At 40.7% G+C, this 20,590-nt stretch overlaps 1 long non-coding RNA gene across 1 annotated transcript in view; it reads left to right on the top strand.

The window, feature by feature from the left end:
* LOC128484649 (uncharacterized) overlaps positions 1-20,590 on the top strand; it is a 209,814-nt gene that overhangs the window by 3,416 nt on the left and 185,808 nt on the right. The window lies entirely within an intron of this gene.

The raw sequence follows: 20,590 nt of genomic DNA, 5'->3' as shown, positions 1-20,590 counted from the left end.
CCTGTTTTTGTATAGGATTTTCCAGTAACTTTTAGGTGTAAAGCATGCATTTTATAGCTGAGATTTTAACCAGGAAATCCTGTATTAATTGGATAAAATACAGCATTATATTTCCCATATTTTATATTAAGTGTGGGTAGTTACATATTTTAGCATAACACTTCTGTTCTTAGGAAAAGGATATAGTAGTTACCCTAACCAATTGAATATATAAGCGTAAAATATGGAATTGATTTAGTGTGTGTATAGTTAAAATGTGTATGGAGTAATTTACCGTTTTGTAAGCCTCTTAACTGATTGGGTGCTGTGGAGTACCGGTGGTTAACATGGTGTCACATGTTAAGCTTGAGATCTCTTCATAATTGTTAATATCAGATTTGCTAAGTTTTGGGTAGAGTTTCTAAACTTCCATGAAACAGGCTGGACAGAAATGTGATGGTCAACAGATGCTTACCTTCAAGAAAAATTCTTCTTTACAGAAATGATAGTAGATACCTGGAATAGACTTCTAGTGGATGTAGTACAGCCAAGCATAGAAAGTGAATTCAATGAAGTATGGGAAGGCAGAAAGCTATCTTAAAGAATTACAGTACAACAATTATTCAAAAAGGGTTCTAGATTGGGCAGTTATTTTCTAGGTTCTTTTTTTGGTAAAGGTGTTTTTACTCACTATATGATTTGCATTAGCTTGCAAGCTTTTTAAATTACTTGGATATTTTAGGCAAATTATTTAACTAGTCTAGAAAGCTTGCAAGCTAATATAATTGAGTTAGCCATTCAAGGTATCATATTTACCAAATTTCCTTATTTTCTTTTTCATAATACACTACCATTCGAAAGTCTGGGTTTACTTACCTGTTTTCATTGAAAACAAGGACATTTCTAGCTATGCTAACATAATTGCAAAAGAGGTTTCTAATGATCAATTAGCCTTTTAAACTTAAACTTGGATTAGCGAACACAACGTGGAGTGATGGGAGTGATAGAGGGCCTCTGTACACCTATAAAGATATTTGATTAAAAAACAGCCATTTGCAGCTACAATAGTCATTTACACTATTAACCATGTCTACACTATATTGCTGATCCATTTGATGATATTTTAATGGACAAAATTAGCTTTTCTTTGAAAAACAAGGACATTTCTAAGTGACCCCAAACTTTTTGTCGGTAGTGTATATGATACTTAAATCATACTCCCCTGGGATTAGTTGAGAGCTGACACTAATTTGCAGTGAGAAGCTGGAGGCATTTGTGCCATCTGTGGTTTCTTTGAATTTAGTAGCCATTTTTCTGTGCCAAAAAGGAGAGCAAATGATATAACAAGTCAATCAAAATGCAAGGGGACTGTAGGTAATAATTTGAACCATTTGAATTTGTGCTTTCACGTGCATGCACCCTCTAGTGGAGACTCTCGGACACTGTACTTGGTATTTGTGACTATTGGATGATACCTTGAATCACTGCCGAAACAGGTTAAAGAAAAGTATTATTTGGTGTCTTTTATATGGAATGTGCACATTTTATGTTCATAGCGCATGTACTCTTTGTGTACAACATGTAGGGCAATTGTGTTCTGCGTGTCCTATCTGATTGTGTAAGTACCGATCTTGGATTATGCTTTGATGGCACCAGTGCTGTCCAGATCCGGAAAACTGTTTAAGCTACATTGGTATTACTATAGACCATCAGCGTTAGTCTCTTTACATACTCTAGAATGGTTGTGTGAATTGAAAATACAGTTGTATCTTACATATTTTGATGGTATTTATGTGAATAAGTTTAGCAAATTGTAATATAAGTAAAAAATGTAGTAGTTACCATCAGGTTATATAACACACAATTGCATTTGTCCTTTCAGTTAAGACGTTGACTCCCTTGTTCTTACTTGTTCTTTTACTTTTTTTACACATTAGCAGAATTTGCAGTTGCAGCTTGTTTGAAGTGAATCAACAGATTTATTGACAGTAATTGGAACTGAAGTGCCAATTTTTGTATAAATATCTTCTGTCGTCACATGTAAATGTTCAAACCTGGCAGTTTTCTTATTGATTTTTTGCAGGATTCAATACGATTGAATCCCCAAACTCTATCTGAAAATAATTATTCAATCATGCCATTTTTCATCTCATTCACATTTTTTCTGGGAACACTTGTTATGTAACACAAAAGCTGGCACTGTTACCATAGAAACTCAAACAGCTCCTTAACCCCTTAACAACAATTGATGTGCCAGGCATGTCACGGAAAAACAGTTAATGACAATTGATGTGCTTGGCACAACATAGGGTTAAATGATCGATATTGGGGTATTCAGCAAAACCAAAAGAATATGTAGGGGCACCATGTGATCGCTCCTGGAGCAATCACATTGGCCCTATTGGCAGAAAGTCTAGGGGTAGAATTAGTGTATGGAAAATGTTAAAATACCACTATTTGAAATACCCTGTGGTGCCTAGTTTTTAAAAATGTATGGTTTCATAGGGGTAAACTGAATTGGCTGACTTAAAAAATGTCCCAAATAGGACATGGTCGCAGGATTTCAAGAAAATGGTTTTGAAATAGAAATACCTATTGCCCTATAACTTAAAACATAAAACATTGGGTATTTCTAAACTCAGGACAAATATTAGAATTTATTTAGCAGTTTTTAAATAAGCTTTTGTAGCTAATAAGAAAGTAAGAAAAAGTTTTTTGTTTTTTTTTATTTCTCATTGTTTGTTATAGTAAATTAAATGATGTGATCAATAATGGTATCTAAAGAAAGCCCTCGGCAGAAATGTTAAAACAGCCATTGACATGAAGGGTACAAAAATTGAAAACCAGTCCAGTCCTTAAGTGGTTAAAACTTTTATGTAATTAAATCTCCAGAGGGAACAATAATATAATTTGACTCCAAGTAAAAAACATTTACGAATCTAGTCTTCTCGTTCTTGTTGCAAAAATGTTCATTCTTATTTGGTCCTCTGGAATGTTCCGGATAGTCAATCCCATACATGTTTAAATTCTCAAACTATATTAATGTCTCATGAGGAAGGTTCACTTAAGTTCAATATTACTGAGATGGAACAGCAAATGACCAGCATTGATAATGCCTTGAGTAACACAAGTTACATGTTTGTCATTGACAGCTTTTGATTTGCCCAATGTTTCTACTTGTACTGTGTGCGAACATCATTAGAATACTCGAGTGAGGGGCCTAAGAATGGGGACGGGCCTGAGGGCCGCCGAGCCACATTGGGATGGTTGTTAAATATGCTTCTGGCATGAGTCCTAGACAGCCTGGTAGAGGTGAGAAAACGCATTGTTTCCACCACTAAACTAGGTTTACCTAGGAGCTGATTCAGTGGACTGCATTGCTTTTTAACCCACTGAGACTTCAGACATGTACTTTAAATTTCAGAAGACTTTCAGTGGGCTAAAAAGCAAAGCAGTGCCACTGACTCAGCAGTATGGATTAGATAGGACCAACATTTGATCTGGGCACGGGCTAAGCAATGACCATATAGTGTGATGGAATCCCCAATATTAATGCATCAGATAAGTACTTTAAGGAACTGGTGTACTATGGGCCCCTTTCTAATCTTAAAATCAAGTTTAAGAAGTCAGTGGTGCTAAATGTTTCCCTTCTAAGAGCCTCCACATAGCTTTCTCCATCTTCTTTCTCCAGAATCCAGATTGGTTAAATATTTGGGGGTGGTTCCAATGAAAGTATAGAAGGGCATCCACTGTTGGACTATTTTCAGGTATGAGTATGATTAGGATGAAGATTTTGGCTAGATTACTCTACCTCTTCCAGATGATACCGATTCACATTCCTTAAGCTTTCATCCAGAACCATGATTCTTCGATATGTCTCTTATGGTAGTAGCCTAGTACCTAACTAATATGTTCCCAACTTGCATATACAGTTAGTCCTAGGTAAAAGCTTAGATAAAATCCTGTGCTATCAAAAATCTGACCTATTTTTAAAGTGAAGCTGATTACTTATTGCTATTTGTAGATTGTAATACACATGTTTTACTTATACAGCCCCTGAGTTCACATCATAGGAACATCAGCTACCATAGTCAGAGCCCCAGCCCTACTGTAGTCAGATGGCTACAAAACCACTCAGGGAGAAGATATGATTCACACCGCAACCCCCATGTGGATGACTACAACTTGGCATGGCTGGATGCTGCAGCCCCTCACCATCCATCATGTCAGGACTGGATGCAGAAAAGAGCCTGCATATTGCTGCAGTCCATGGCTAGGTGAGGACCAACTTCTTATCCACCTGACGTGGCATATGGACCAATAACACTATTATGACACCTTCATCACAATTGAGGGTCTTATCTCCACCTGACCGGCCCGGGAGGGCCATCTGACATGGGTGTATATTACCCATTTGTTCCTCCAATGTTGCCAGCTATGGAGCATGAAGCAGTCACAAATATGTGCAGCAACCACACATATGTGTGCATCCAGCACAGCGTTAGGAGCCTCACTATCATCATGGCCTGTTCATTCTAAGCCAAGTAACATCCCTCCAGTCTCTAAATTGTATGATAAGGATACAACTTTGCTTTGTTCATGTTCCTTGCAATATATATCACTCAATATTCTGATATGCAGGGGAGGGCTAGCACCTTCTGGCCCAGGGGAATGGGTTGCTAACACTAGGGCTGCAACTAACGATTATTTTCATAATCGATTAGTTGGCCGATTATTTTTTTGCTTAATCAATTAATCGGATAAAAACAATTTAATTTTTCATTTATTTAAGATAATTTAATAAAGTAACGTAGGATGTAAAAAACAAACAGCGGAATAAAAAAACTTTGATAAAAAAATGCATTTCTTGTTTTTATTTCCCAACCTGCCCCCCCCAGTTATGCACATTTGAGCCCAGACATGCCACACTGCCCTCACCACAGATGCCTTATATACCCTATATGCCTTATACCCCCAGATATGTCACTCTGTCCTCCCAAGGTATGCCGTATACCCCCCTGATACGCCATAGTGCACTCATATATTTGCAGACTCTTTCACAGACACAGTACTTTTATAAATAAATACAGGGTTAATCTTCACTGCCCCCAGGATTTAGATTCCCCTCAGTTTGCCCCCATTTACCTCTAACCGCACCTTAAGTTAACTTTATTTAATTAATTAAATTAACCCTCAGTCCTCAGCATTAAATTAACCCTGAAGCGAAGACCCCATTAACTATAACTGCCCCTAAATTAATCCTGAAGACCCTATCAACCACAACTGCCCCTAAATCAACCCTGAAGACCCCATCAACCACAACTGCCCCTAAACTAACCCTAAAGACCCCATCAACCACAACTGCCCCTAAATCAGCCCTAAAGACCCCATCAACCACAACTGCCCCTAAATTAACCCTAAACACCCCACCAACCACAACTGCCCCTAAATTAACCCTAAACAGCCCATCAACCACAACTACCCCTAAATTAACCCTAAACACCCCACCAACCACAACTGCCCCTAAATTAACCCTAAACACCCCACAATTGCCCCTAAATTAACCCTAAACACCCCATTAACTTTAACTGCCCCTAAATTAACCCTAAACACCCCATTAACTATAACGCCCCTAAATTAACCCTAAACACCCCATCAACCACAACTGCCCCTAAATTAACCCTAAATACCCCATCAACCAAAACTGCCCCTAAATTAACCCTGAAGACCCCATCAACCACAATTAACCGTAAACACCCCACTAACTATAACTGCCCCTAAATTAACCCTAAACACCCCACTAACTATAACTGCCCCTAAATTAACCCTAAAAACCCCATTAACTATAACTGCCCCTAACTTTCAGCAGCCCAGATATTTTATACTCACCAGTTAGATGAGTTCTTGAGCCATTAGGACGGTATAGGAAATGGGTGGGACCAATCAACAATTTGACCCTGCCCCCTTTCTTTTCCCCTGTCCCTGCTGATTGTCCCCGCCCCTTTCCCCCTGTCCCTCCTTGCAGCCAATCGGCAGTGACTGCAGGGAGGGACTGGAAGAAGGAAGTGAGCTTGCGAATCGGCAGTGACTGCAGGGAGGAACTGTAAGTAGGAGCTGCTGCTGTGTCACACGGATTATAAAACAAGGGGAATTTTTCAGAGCATTTGCTCTGAAAAAACCCTAATTTTATAATCGATAAAAATCAATTCAACTAATCGATAATGAAATTCGTTGGCAACGATTTTCATTATCGATTATTATCGATTTTATCGATTAGTTGTTGCAGCCTTAGCTAACACACATACATACATATACAGAATAATATACTGTTACTGTCACACCACAGCCTAACACACATGCATACTCTCAGACCACCATCTAATACACACTGTGCAAGGTTTTGGCACCACTACTGTGGGCCACCTATGAGTCCCACTTTTCAAGTATGTACAATACATAATAGAGATGGGAAGGACATACATAGAAACAAAGAATCTGAAGGAACATAAGAACCAGTCAGTCTTTCCATAGATTTATTATATCTTTACGGTGTAGTTATGTAGTCAATAGGGTATCTAGTAATCATACCTGGGAACTTCCAGGCTCTGGCTACACAATTCTAGCCAGTTGCTTTTGCTGGAAAAAACAGGTTTCTTAAAATATTAGAAATATTTGTAGTTAAGAACACAGCGAGATGTTTTCTTTCTGATACTGCATTAGCCATGAAAAAATGCTCACACCTTTAGATTCTGCTCTGTCAAACTATTGCACTTATATCCAGTCCAAGAGGACTTCACAGAGCTGGCTTTAGTAGGTGGAGGTGATTGTTCAGATTGAGTTTTGTTCAGATTGTGCAGCCCCAATGCTGGCTGTCAGGACAAATACAGACACCTCTGCTGACTTTAGAGTGAGTAAGTGCCTGTCTGTAAGCACTGTGAGTTCTTGTATAAGTGATGAGTTGTGTCTTTGTGAGTATCTGTGAGTTGTTCGAGCCAGTCTGTGTGTTTTGTGAGCTGTGTTCTTGAGTGAGTGTCTGTCAGTGTTGCCATTTTTGTGGGTGCATGTCTACCAGTTTTAGTCACCAAATTGCAAGTGCTTATGAGTTGGCTAAAAATTCATGTTTGCAAGAACAAACACACTTGATTTAGAAAAAAGCACTAAGCAGGGTATGGGGATAGAGATGTAGATAGGAGAGCAGAGTAGGGCAAAAGAGGGGTCGGTCACCCCACTCGGTTAAGAGGGGTCTTGGGGAGCCTTGTTTCTTTTTATAATTATTACCGTATTTGCTCGATTATAAGACGACCCTGATTATAAGACGACCCCCCAAATCTTAATATTAATTTAGGAAAAAAAGAAAAAGCCTGAATATAAGACGACCCTATAGGAAAAAAGTTTTACCAGTAAATGTTAATTCATTTAAACTATTTTTTTAATAAAAGCTATGATTGAGAAAAATATTTTGGTTTTATTTCCTTCTATTTTCCAACCTTCCCCCCAGTTACGCACATCTGCCCCAGAAATGCCTTATACCCCCTATATGCCACTGTGCCCCATGATATGCCTTTTAACCCTCTAAATGTCACAGTGCCCCATGATATGCCTTTTAACCCTATATGCCACTGTGCCCCATGATATGCCTTTTAACCCTATATGCCACTCTGGCACTTAGAGGGTTAAAAGGAATATTATGGGGAAGAGTGGCATATAGGGAGGTTTAAGGCATTTCAGGAGGCAGAGTGGCGTATAGAGGGTTAAAAAGGCATTTCTGGAGGCAGAGTGGCATTAAGGGGGTTAAAAGGCATTTCACAGAGCACTCTGCCTCCAGAAATGCCTTATGCCCCCCATTTAACACTCCCCCCGCCCCACTTACCGGTACTTCTGAGTCTCCTGTCATGTAGCTGGGGCAGCGTGTAGACTCACGCTGCAGCCGGAAGGAGGCGTGGCTAGCAGCGGGGGTTGTCTGCGTGCATCGCGAAGACATTCCCTGGATGTCAGAGATCAGAGTTCCCCACGCCGGCGCCGGTGCAGGGAACTCTGATCTTTGACAGCCGGGGAATGTCTGCGCGATGCACGCAGACAAACCCCGCTGCTAGCCACGCCTCCTTCCGGCTGCAGCGTGAGTCTACACGCTGCCCCAGCTACATGACAGCTGCACACCGGGGACTCTGAAGTACCGGTAAGTGGGGCGGGGGGGTTGAGACAGGAGGATCCAGATCCCCTGCAGCTGCGGGTGATCTGGATCTTAGTCGTCACATAGTCAGACTTTGAGGTCTGATTATAAGACGACCCTGATTATAAGACGAGGGGTATTTTTAATTTGCTCTGAAAAAAACCTCGTCTTATAATCGAGCAAATACGGTATTACAATATTTTTATTACATTGTTTTATTGTTTTTATCGTACTTATTTTAAAGTTGCATGCCCTTGCAGAAAATATGAAGGTTAGTGAATCTGCATTTTTTATTTACTAGTGTTAGCATGCAAGGGAATACAAGGATTAACTAACCACTCGCTCCTCTAGCGGCAGATACTACTGTCCGTCTCTGGAGGGGTGCCGGCGTGGAGGTAACATAGTAGCAAAGTAATTTAGGTGGAAAGGGCACAAGGCCATGAAGTTCAACCTTGGTGTTGATCCAGAAGGAGGCAAAAAAAAAACCCATAATGTAGTAATTTCCAAAAAGGGAGAAATACCTTCTTAACTTTAAAATGACAATCTGATTTCTCACTGGATCAACAAGCTATAACTAATCCTGCCCTTATGATTATATACCTAGATAATCTTCTTTGCTTAAAAATCATCAGGTAATCAGTAGACTTGTGCATTCGTCTTCGGGCGAACATGGAAACGAACACGAAGAGTGCGTTTTCGTGTTCGTTCCGAAGACACGCCGAAGAGAAGACGGCGGCGGTAAAACGTAGGCGAAGACGAAGACACACACCACGAAGATCTTCGTGATTGTCTTCGTCTTCGTCTACCATTCCCCCCCTTCATCTTACCTTGTCTTCGCGGCTTCGCGGCATCGCGGCAGTTCCCGGAAGTGGAAATCCGCAGGTTCGCCGTCACGGGTTACAGGGCAGTGCGAATGAGCCTATTGGTCGCCTACAGGGACCTCCTCTGGCATCAACCAATTGGTTGATGCCAGAGAAAGACCCTGCAGGTGACCAATAGGCTCACTCGCACGGTCTTTGTAGCCCCTGACAGCGAACCCTCCCTGTTCAATTAGTTAAAGACCAGTGGCATCGGCAGGGCAAGTTGCAGCATTGGGGTTTTAAAACCCCAATGCTGCAACTTACCCTGCCGATGCCACTGGTCTCCCTCCCTGTTCAGATAGTTAAATGTCCGTACGGGCGACTTTATTGGTCGCTCGTACGGACATTTAATTAATTGAACAGGGAGGGAGACCAGTGGGACGTGCCGGGTAAGTTGTAGCATTGGGGTTTTAAAAGTCTGCACGAGCGACCAACAGAGTCGCTCGTGCAGACTTTTAAAATCCCAATGCTGCAACTTACCCAGCAGATCCCGCTGGTCTCCCTGTTCTATCAGTTAATAAATGATAGAACAGGGAGACCAGCGGGATCTGCCGAACAATTACGGCACCAGGAGTATAACAGTCTGTACGAGCGACCCTATTGGTCGCCAGCAGGGGGCTCGTCTGCCATCAACCAATGGCAGACGAGCCCCCTGCTGACGACCAATAGAGTTGCTCATACGGACATTTAAACTCCTGGCGCCAGAGCGGCTTTAACTCCGTTTTAACCCCTTAACCGGGGAAAACGAAGAAAACCCGAGCACGAAGAATGTCCGCGAATATTCGCCCGAAGAGAAGACAGGACCAGGCGAATATTCGCGGAATACGAAGTTTTTTTTTTTGCCGAAGACGAGCACGAAGACGAACACGAAGAGCCCCCTGGTGCCCAAGTCTAGTAATCAGAGAGAATTTGGTATTGTCTATTTGAATAATGCTATTATATCCCCAAGACATCTTTTTTCTAATGTAAACACCTGTTACTTCTCTATCCAGCCTTTCCTTATAACTCATGTGTTCCCTTTCATCTTTGTAATCTGCCTCTACAAGCTCCATAATATTTTTAAGAACAGTTGCCCAAATTTGTTGTTGTCAGACAACACATTTATTTCCCGAATTTATAATGCCCCCCCAGATTTTTGTCCGAACCGAATGGGCAGGAAACCGAATTTGTTGTCTGAAGATGAATGGGCCAAAAATGACGAGCGGAAGTATAACGATGAGAGTGAAAATGTAAAAGACTAGTGGATAATTTTTTCTAATTAGGAGTTATAGCGGAATGCCTATAGGAGGATGTGAGGAATCCATTGAAGGGAGGAGAGAATTAATATATTAGGGCAGGAAGAAGAGTAGGTCAGAGAGACTGGGTGAAATAAGGGGATATAAGATCAAGGGGCAAGTGGTTGGACGAGAGGAAAGAATATGAGCAGAAACTTGCTTAGGGTAAATGAAGAAAGCAGAGTCAAAGGGAGATTCCATGTCTAAATGTGACAATTTTATCTTTATAGAGGCTATAAGGTAAGTGGAAGGGGTGGTTGTGGCCAGGCATATGAAGTTCTTTTTTCCCATAAGTGGTGGTTATACCTGGAGCAAAATCTAGGTCCATTAAAGAAATAAGAAAAAAAGAAGAAACTGACCTGAAGGCTCAGGCAGGCAGACCTTCACCTGGTGTTCTGAGGTATGACTATGGCATGGGAGAATTTAATCACAGGATTTGGGGAGCTAGATAACTTTTCTGTGGTGGGTAGACTCTCCAATACTCTGCTTCGGAAATCTCTGTGGTTCTCAGAATATTAATGTAATACTCATAGTCATTATCATAGTAAATGTCAGTGTATATTATCGTAGTATGTGTTATACAAAATTAAAATATATTTTATAGCCATTTCAGGATCCATGTTTTTCTAATAGCCAATTACCACGCCCTCTAATGTGTATATGTTGTATATATGCTGCTAGCTAAACTTCATGATACAGATACCTATAAAATATGTATGTGTAAAGGTGCATGTTGTATGATATGTGTGTGTTATATATATGGTGACATTGTACAGCCCCAGGGAAATGTTCTGTTCTTATTTTGTGCACGTATTGCGAATCTTTTGTATGCTTCCCTGGGGTGGAGCATTTTGGATAGCAGGGTGGGCTAATTCTCCAACTACAACTACATTATAGCAGCCTGGATGCCCATGCGGGGTTTGCAGGATCCAGTCCAATACTTTGATAATGCCTACATCAGGTACAGGTGATGGGTATTAGACTGTTGAGAGGCTGTTGTGAGGAGAGACTGTTGTGAGGAGAGGAAGCTCTCCTGTGCCCCCAAGGGAAGAAGAGGCCTTGAAGAAGATCCCCAAGCCAAATGTGACAAACCTGCTTGGACCCGTGTGTACTGTCCAATCTGTTTCTAGAGCATGACTTAGCTGGGTCTGGCAGGGAAGTGAAGCGAGTATTTAGACTGGCCAGTCTGAGGCAGCAAAATATAAGCCAGAGAGGGCTCCGATTGGGAGCTAGGATTTATTTTTATGATTTTGTTGTGAAGTGTTTGATTTGTACACGGTTTGTAGCAAATCGGTGTTCCTGATCCTTATTGCAATAGAGGACTGTGCTTAAGATCCCTAAAAGGGACATTTATGACCCTCAGCTAACAGAGTTTGTCACAGCATCTACCTGAAAGTCGCTTCGTGTTAGTTAAACATAATATGAATGTATAGTTACTGTACATTTTATACATCTGGCATCTGCAGGGTATTATTAGTGGCAAGATAGTTCTCCTGGATGCTTTTGTTGTGTTTTTACATTTTGTTTCTAGTCCTTGTGTATAATTATATGATCAGGTTGCCATGGGGACAAAGGGTTGAATTTTCAAAATGGAACATTTTCTTGCCTTAAGAGTAAATGTGGAGTCTTACTGTGCCAACAATGGGAGAAACATCTCATTCCAATACAACCATTTGCATTTGTATAGGTACAATATGACACTGTGTCATGCAAAGAAGTATTTTGTGCCTTTTACTAGCAGAATAACTTAATAATAGAGTTGACTAGCAACCGGATTTCAAGTTGCTTGAAAATCAACATGGGGCAAAACTGTGAACGGTAGTAAACTGCTTAACGTTTTGTACGTATTCATGTTGTCCACAATCCCTATTTTTAGAACTCCAACTATAACCTTTCACAACCGAATTGTAGCAGATAAAGCAACAGCATACATGAATACTATGAATACTACAGAATACTATGTTAAACTAGTATTGTAACTGCATTGCACTGCTTAGATACACACATACAATAATGGACTGCAAATATTTCCCTCTTCTCTAAAATATTCTGCACTCCAATTTTCAGTTTTAATATTTGCTTTGCCACCAAATACATTAAAATGTAGTTTACTCTGTGGGTATTCCAGTTGGACAGTTTATTATTTTGAAGAGAAACTGCAGTGAACAAATAACATATAAACATACCTGGGAACTCTCCGGGTTTGATCCGGAGATTGCTGGGTGAGCGCTGCTCCTCCGGTTCTCTGGGTCAAAACCCGAATCCTCCTGGTCGCGGGAGCGGGGTCTTGACACGCCCTGCTCCCCGCCCATTTACCGTTTAAATAGGGGTGTTTCCCCGATGCCATCAGTGGGAACTCTCCCGACGTCAGCGGGACTGCCCACCGACGTCAGCGGGACTGCCCACCGACGTCAGCGGGACTGCCTGAATCACTGAAAAAAGTTAATGCTGGTCCTGATAGAAATTTGTCAGAACACACAGTGAATTGCAGTTTGTTGCTTTTGTGCCTGCGTAGCCGTAGACCAGTCATGGTGCCCATGCTGACCCCTGTCCACTGCCGAAAGCACCTACAATGGGTACGTGAGCATAAGAACTGGACCACAGAGCAATGGAAGAAGCTGGCCTGGTTTGATGAATCAAGTTTTCATTTACTTCATATGGATGGCTGGGTGTGTGTGTGCCGCTTACCTGGAGAACACATGGCACCAGGATACATCCATGGAAGCCCCACTTTGTAACTTACAGGACTTAAAGGATCTGCTGCTAACATCTTGGTGCCAGATACCACAGAACACCTTCATAGGTCTAGTGGAGTCAATGCCTTGATGGGTCAGATGGTCATAATGTATATATACTTTACCCCCTCCATCCTACAGGGCAGATATGGAGGGGAGGGGCACAAGATGGGCCAAGAATCCCTCCCAAATAGCAATTTATTTTAACCGCTCCATCCCACTGGGAACTAGATGAGGTGTGAGGTCTGTGCCTTAAGTTAGCATCCTAACCCCACTTGCCCTAGAGCAGGCGGTGGGGTTGAGTGAGTATATTGGGGCATTATGCCCTTAGGTTGAAATAATGTGTCTTTTTGGAATTATGTCCAACTCATGTGAGTTTACCGTTTACCGAATTAGTATTTTAAGAGGTACCTGTTCTGGTGAACTGATTTACTGATCTACTGTTTGTATTAGCCAGGAAAATCAGGTTTAAGTCACCTGACTGTGCACATACTCATCCCTTCCCTGAAAACTATGCATGTTTCAAAAAAGCACTCTCCATTCAATTTTAGGGGTAACATTTCTATACTACTACTAATTAAAGTAGTACAGCCAATAGGGTCTATTTTAGTGAAATGGTGAATAAGATCTGCAGATTACAGATAAATAGGTCTCTCAAGGAATCAGTTGGATGTTTGATGTCATTGTGGTTCCTCCACTGTTCATTCAGGAATAGACTACTTACTAATATTGATATTGAGTCCTACACAAGCCTATTTTTTTTTGTTCACATGTGATTCAGCAGCGGTTATGTGCTCCCTGTGGGTTTTGATCAGCCTTTGGGGAAAGTAAGTGTTAGATATCTTCCTTTCTGGTAATATTAGGTCCCCTTGGCCTCCACAAAGTTTTTTAAAAAAGCATAGGAAAAGTTTGCATCTGGTAAATAAAAGGTTCTGATCCCCTTAGATAATATAAAAGTAACACAAAAAAATCAGAAGATTTTTGTTCTTTCTATGACTACAACCTAGAAAATACCACCTTTTGTGTCACACATCAAATATTATCAGCAAAAATAAAATGGTTTGGACACTCATCAATACTAGAAATGATGGCCTTGATTCAATGGACCTGACTAAATCTTGTCATAGAGAACATTAGAGAACATTAATTCTGTGCAAAGTATGTACGTTCAATCTCCTTGACTAAAAACGAATGAATGACCATTCCGTTCAGGAAGCATGCATATCATGTAAGTGCACCATAACACCAAACAGGAAAATAATCGTCAATTAGAAAAAAAAATATTGGAGTGCAATGATTGCCACAGGAAATGCTTCATGCAGCCAATGCTGGGATGAGGAACTTACAACAAACTTTCCAAGTAGCCTATATAAACTCCTGCAAAACCACAGGCAGTGGTCTGTGTATGGACCTTCATTAAGCTACAACACAGGGCTAAGGCGGGAAGTATATTTATAGAGAGCAAAAGAGAGTTCAAACTGGAGACGGTTGACAGTGGGTATAGGAGGAGAGCATTGCACAATAAATTACACCCTTGCAAATATCACAAGCACTGCAGCAACAGGTAGCGCGTCTGGTCAATGCAGTAGTCTAGCATGTGCCAAAACAAGTCCCTCAGGAGGAGGCTGATATTGACAGTGATCAAGAGAAGTTCACCATACTACATCATGAGGCCCTTTTATTCCATGGGAAAAGGGCAAGGGTGAGCAGGACATAGGAGGCTTGTTAAGAAGAGGTGAACTGATTGCAAGCATGTGATCCAGAAAAGAATGGCTGCGGTGACAAGGCACATGTGGACTACAGATAGAGGACCAGATAGAGGAGATTGCTCCAAGCAACATCATCTTTAATCAATGGTAAGAAATGCTGAGACAGAACATGAGTGTCACCACAGTCACTGGCATCTCAGGGGAAGTGGACTCAAGAGATGCATCCACTTGTAAGTAAGAGTCTTTTTCTGGACATCCCTGTACCACAGTCAAAGCCTGTACAAAAGGACTCGGTATTAATATTTGAATACAGCCATATCGTCACAAAGCCTTTCTGGGTCCTTATCCCCTTTTGTTAAATCTAGGCAATAGGTTATCAAGACAAGGGTGACATCATCTCCACAGGAGGCCTATAATACTTATACTATTTTAAAACTGTAACCTGAAGCACTAACTAATACAACTCCTATCCAAAGCATGCATTATCAGGATAGCTAAAATCCAGTGCCAAAATGCATTACTATAGCTATCTGAACTGTTTCTAAATGCAAACCTGACTACATGATGATGATGTTCAATTCTAATGCATGCCTATCTGTGTTTCCAGTACAGCCACTTCAAGGTAGGATGCAACAGTGATGGAGGAGCCGCCGCATGCCAGCTAGATGTCACAACCACCACTTACCAGCAGCCTGTCATGTGGACGGACAACCAAAGAGTGCATGGCAGCCACAAACCCCTAACACATGTCGACCCTGGATATAGAAGAGGACCTATACCACCCTGCAGCCTATGGCCATATGGGGACTAGCAGTGCAGCAATCACAAAGGTGGCAGGTGGCTCAGACATGGGCAGTGGCCTACAAGGAATGTACCACACCTCATCGGGCATATGACCCCTGGACCTGCGCCTCCCCTTCCACTCAGGTGGACTATTTTCCTCCTGTGTCAACAGCTACACCACCTGTCACCTCTGCAACAGCCACCTCTGCAACAGCCACATTCTCACACACCATGTCACCAAACTCCGTTCAACCGAATCCACCACCTTGACGGGGAATATATAAACAGTTATCGAAAGAGGGTACAGCAGTACCTCCACTTTATTCGTGGTAGCCCTGAATGAAAATATAGGCATCCAAAATATACATATGCAGGTAACAGGCACTGGATTCACTGATGTGCTATCGTTGGACCTCACCTGTCTGAATTCAATCAGCTCAGCAGCACATGGATCAGGGGCAGACACCAGTGCAGGCACCAGTCCCTGTCAGGATATCCTGTCCCAGCCATCAATCTCAGCAGTCCCAGGAGCTTGCTAAAGGAAGGATATGTGGATTTTGTTTGTTAAGTAAATAGAAGCTTTGATTTCATCTTTTAATGATCATGTTTGGTCTCCATTAATACCGTATGTTACATGGATCATGTGTTTAGGGGTTCACACAGTTATTGTGTCCTTTTGCAACCTATACTGGTAAAATATTCAGCCACTGATATTTAGATACCAGGGGCCTACCAGGCATTTTCCTGGCGTTTGCCAGACGCCCAGGCCTGCACATAATCGTCCGTGGACTGGAAGGCCCAAAATGCATGGCACATAATTTCTGCAGCCCACTTAGGATGGTTTACAGTTGAAGGATATGTGCTGATCGTGACCTTTACCAGTCTATCCCTTCATCCTCTGGCAGAGTAACATGGGTCCTATATACACAAGGTTTGATTTCAGTGTGCAGCTTGCAGCCCAGGTCCAGCTGGCAACTATGAATATTGTATGGCTGCTGCGAGCCCACCAGGTGCAGGTGCAGCCTGGACCATGCAGGTATCGGTCATGAGTAGTCCAGCCTATTTTGCAATGTTGCTCATCTGCACAGTGTGCTTTCACTGTGCTGTCACTTCAGCACCTCCATTGGGAACGTGGTTGTGATCCTGCTTGTGATTTGCAGTTTTTTATTTGGATATAGATGGTGGTGCACGGATATAATGTTATTATATGCAGAGAATGATGCATTGGACATTTTGTTAAGTATAGGTGCTATGTATGTAAACTGATAGTGGTGCATTCAGCTGTCGTGAGGGGACTTGTAAGTGAGGTTTGAACACGCTTAGTAACGCGTAGGTAGTGCAGTGTGGTTGATATGGTAAATAACATGTTTCAGTATTGAAAGGGATAAACGTCCTTGATGTTTGTTTTTGCTTGACTGAGCATGTGCAGTGTGATTAATTGGTTCCTGTACAGGGTATACATTTAGTTTAGTCAGGTCTAGAGAAGGTTAGACAAGATTTGATGAAATGCGCGGGCAAAAATGTATTTATTTTATGTGATTTTTCACAGTACACACCTCACTGAATCACTGAGGATGTAGGATCATGTACCGTCAAATGTAGGATCATTCTATGAGGTTTAGTCAGGCTGTTCAATGGCTTACTGTGTTTTTTGTGTAACCAGGTCATTGAATCAAGCCCCATGTTACTAATATTGCAGTTCTGCAGAATGTAGCAGATTGAGTTGAACACCTTTGTTTCTGTTGTTGATCATTGAGTTTATACGCGTATAAAAAGATAAAATAGTTGATTTGTGTAAGTGAGCGCGCACGGGACTCTAGGCAGAGCAAAATATCACATTCTTTAACAATCTAACAATCTCAATCACAATGTGTATCTAAGTGAAATCACTCAAGGAAATCACATATAATCTGCTGATACATACATTATCCAAACCTTGCTAATTTCTCAAAGCATAATCACTAGACAGATGGAGAGCGGATTAATTTAACAGTATTAATTCCACTATTATTTGCCAAATACTAGCAGATAATGATACAGCACTTCATTGGTTAATCTACTTCCTACTGCCACATCATTTATAGATGTTCTGACGTCCAAAAAAGAACACAACAATATCCTCATCACATAGTTGTGTAACGCAGAGTCTTTGTCTTGTAACGCATTATTAAACATACAGTTTCCACTTATTCCTGCAGGGTCCTTCATGTTGTTCCAAACAGTCCAGGAGCCAAGGTCTTTCACTTCTCAGTTCATTTGCTCATGGTTTCCATAGTCTCTGTATTTTTATATATATATATATATATATATATATATATATATATATATATATATATATATATAAATAAAGGGTTATCTCTTTGTATTGTTCAGGCATATGTAATTCAATGGCACAGAGGTAGTGTTGGATATAGTTCACAAACTTTGCACATAGGGAAAAGGGATTAGACCCTCTGACATAATATACATGTTAACCAGTAAAGAATATTTAACTTAAAATCACACACAATAACAAACTAGTACAGAAGGAGAAGAGGGCCCTGCTCTTTCGCGCTTACAATCTAGTCAGTGGTTGAGGGGGAAGTGAAACAATGGGAGAGAGACTGGAGACTAAAGTAACTGAAGTGAAGTAACAAAGAGCTAAAAACTTATCCAAGGAGCATCTTTGCAGTGCACAGTTTAAGATTGTCACAAGGTTGCCACATGAAATATATGATAGAGGTCTGTGGTGCAGCAGCAGAGTCAAAGTTTCAGTCATATATCAAAATAAACCCTTATCACAACACGCCAGAGAGTGCTCCATTTTGTTTTTTTATTTTGAGCTTTGTTTTTATTTTTAGATTGTAAACTCGTTACCCATCTTACATTTTTCTGTTTCTGTATGCCCAAATTGTCATGAAAAGCACTACTCATTATGTCCTGTTTGCCCATTGTAAACCACTGTGGAATATGTTGGTGCTAGACAACTTTATAAATATATAACTACATATATGCAACTCAGCATTTCATGTACCATATTCCATACACCTAACACTGGGCTAATCTCATTCTCTTTGATAGGACTGGAAGCCCTGCAATAATATGAAGCTGAAAAATATATGGAAAAATTGCTCTCTTTCGTGATCCTTTTTCACCACTCCACAGAGACTTTTCGAATTTGATGTACATTTACAATAGATGACTGAAAATATTTAACATTGACATTAAAACATAGTCAATATACATAGACAATAACATTAACACAAGTCAAGGCATGCTACTACAGAAAGAGAAGAGGGCCAAGCTCTTGAAAGCTTATTAACATTCAGCCTGGGTAACCAAATCCCAACTACAGGATTAACTTAATGAAACTGCATACAAGTTGCTCACAAGTATTTCAGTTATGGCTTTTTCCCCCCTGCAGTGTTTTTCTTTACATCCTTTTAATGCACTCTTTGCTAAAAAAAAAAAAACAACAACAATATTCCAATGCATTACTGCAATGCAAATTACTTTTTTCGTGGTGCATTGTCTCGTATAGTGCTAGAAGTTATTTGTTGAAAATTAAATTAACTGTATTATTACACTAAGTTATCCCCATTTTCTTATGTGCTCTGAGTACTATTTTTGCCATGGAGATGCTAGTGTGTTCATTTGAATGAACCTGATCTTTCCTCTAGTAAAGGATGACCTCTTATGACGCTTAATAGGGGTTTCGGTCACCATTTTCAGCATGTTCAGAAGAAGCCATTATCCTCACAGGAGGAGAGTATAGTTCCATTCATTTGAACAAGACGAAACCATCGACCGGCAGGTAGAAAACAAAAAAATATTTTCTATTGGAGGTTTTTCTCTGGCAATTTTTTTTTTTAAATTCTCATTTTTTCCTTTATTATTTTGGGGGAACAAGAAGTCTCAGGAATAAAAGTGACTAGTCCATTCTGTGAGAATTCTCCTCTTCATAATCTCACCTTTTATTTTACCTACAGTAGGTGATAGAAAATCGATAAGGCCCGATGTACCAATTCATCAGTCAATCTCCCTTGGCACACTCTATTGCAGAATAGCTTCTATTGACAGCCATGCAGGTTGCTATTAATATGACAGCCTCCACTATATCCCACTGTAATTTATAATGAAATACCTAATCTCCATTATTTTGATCCAAGCAGGCGATCCCAAGCCTTTTCATCCTGTTCCCAATGGCAGTTACATGAGAAATGGCAAACCAATAATTTTTGTCAAGTTTTATAAGCCAACAGAAATGCTTCTCCACAGCTACAGTTTGAAAAGGCACAGATAAGGCTTATTCAGTGTGATGAATGAAAAAGCCATCTGGGGTTTTTCTTTTTGACTTCCTTTCCTTTTTTCATCCTTGTAATCAAATTTGAGAAAAATCAAATGGGGCTTTCTCTGAAAGTACCTTTTGTTGATCTGAACGAGCTGGTAATTTACAAAATACCCTTCTTTTGTGAGCAAGGCTAAAGATAAAAGAATGGGTAGCTTTTAAAGACAGGCCTTGGTGGGACTCTACATGCAATGAAAGCAGCTTGTGTGGGGAGAGTGAAATGCATTTGAATGCCAGGCCATGTTCAGGGTGTTCGGATGAACCGACTCATGTGCCTCATCTATGAATGAATATAGAGTTGCCAAAATTCTATGGATATTACTATATTTCATGCATCATGCGATAGAACACTTGCTTGCTGCTCTTGGATTGTTTCCGAAATGCTGAAACTTCAGTGTCGCCTTATATTGATTCAGAGATCCTTAACACTTGACACGTTTAAGATAAACATTATTTTGTTACCATATGGAATATGTGAACAAAGAGAATCGTCATATTAACATCCAGCATTCATTTTCCGGCAAAGAATTTTCAAGTGGTGATCATTTTGACTGACCGGAAGGAGGACGACGTGGGCTCTTCATTGCTAATTCTGTAAGTTATTATCACCGTACTTAATCCGTTGCAAATCTGAAAATCAACATTTAACCCATACATATGGGGGTTAAGTGGTACCAGTTGTATCAAGCTAAGAATACAGTAGAGTAACATTAAGGAGTTAAAATCTATGAGGGTAAATGTTCAAAAATCACT

The sequence above is a fragment of the Spea bombifrons genome, chromosome 3, assembly GCF_027358695.1.
Source record: "Spea bombifrons isolate aSpeBom1 chromosome 3, aSpeBom1.2.pri, whole genome shotgun sequence".
Classification (NCBI taxonomy): Eukaryota; Metazoa; Chordata; class Amphibia; order Anura; family Pelobatidae; genus Spea; species Spea bombifrons.
Note: the sequence above shows the minus strand (reverse complement) of the source record. Positions and strands in the feature narration are given on the sequence as shown.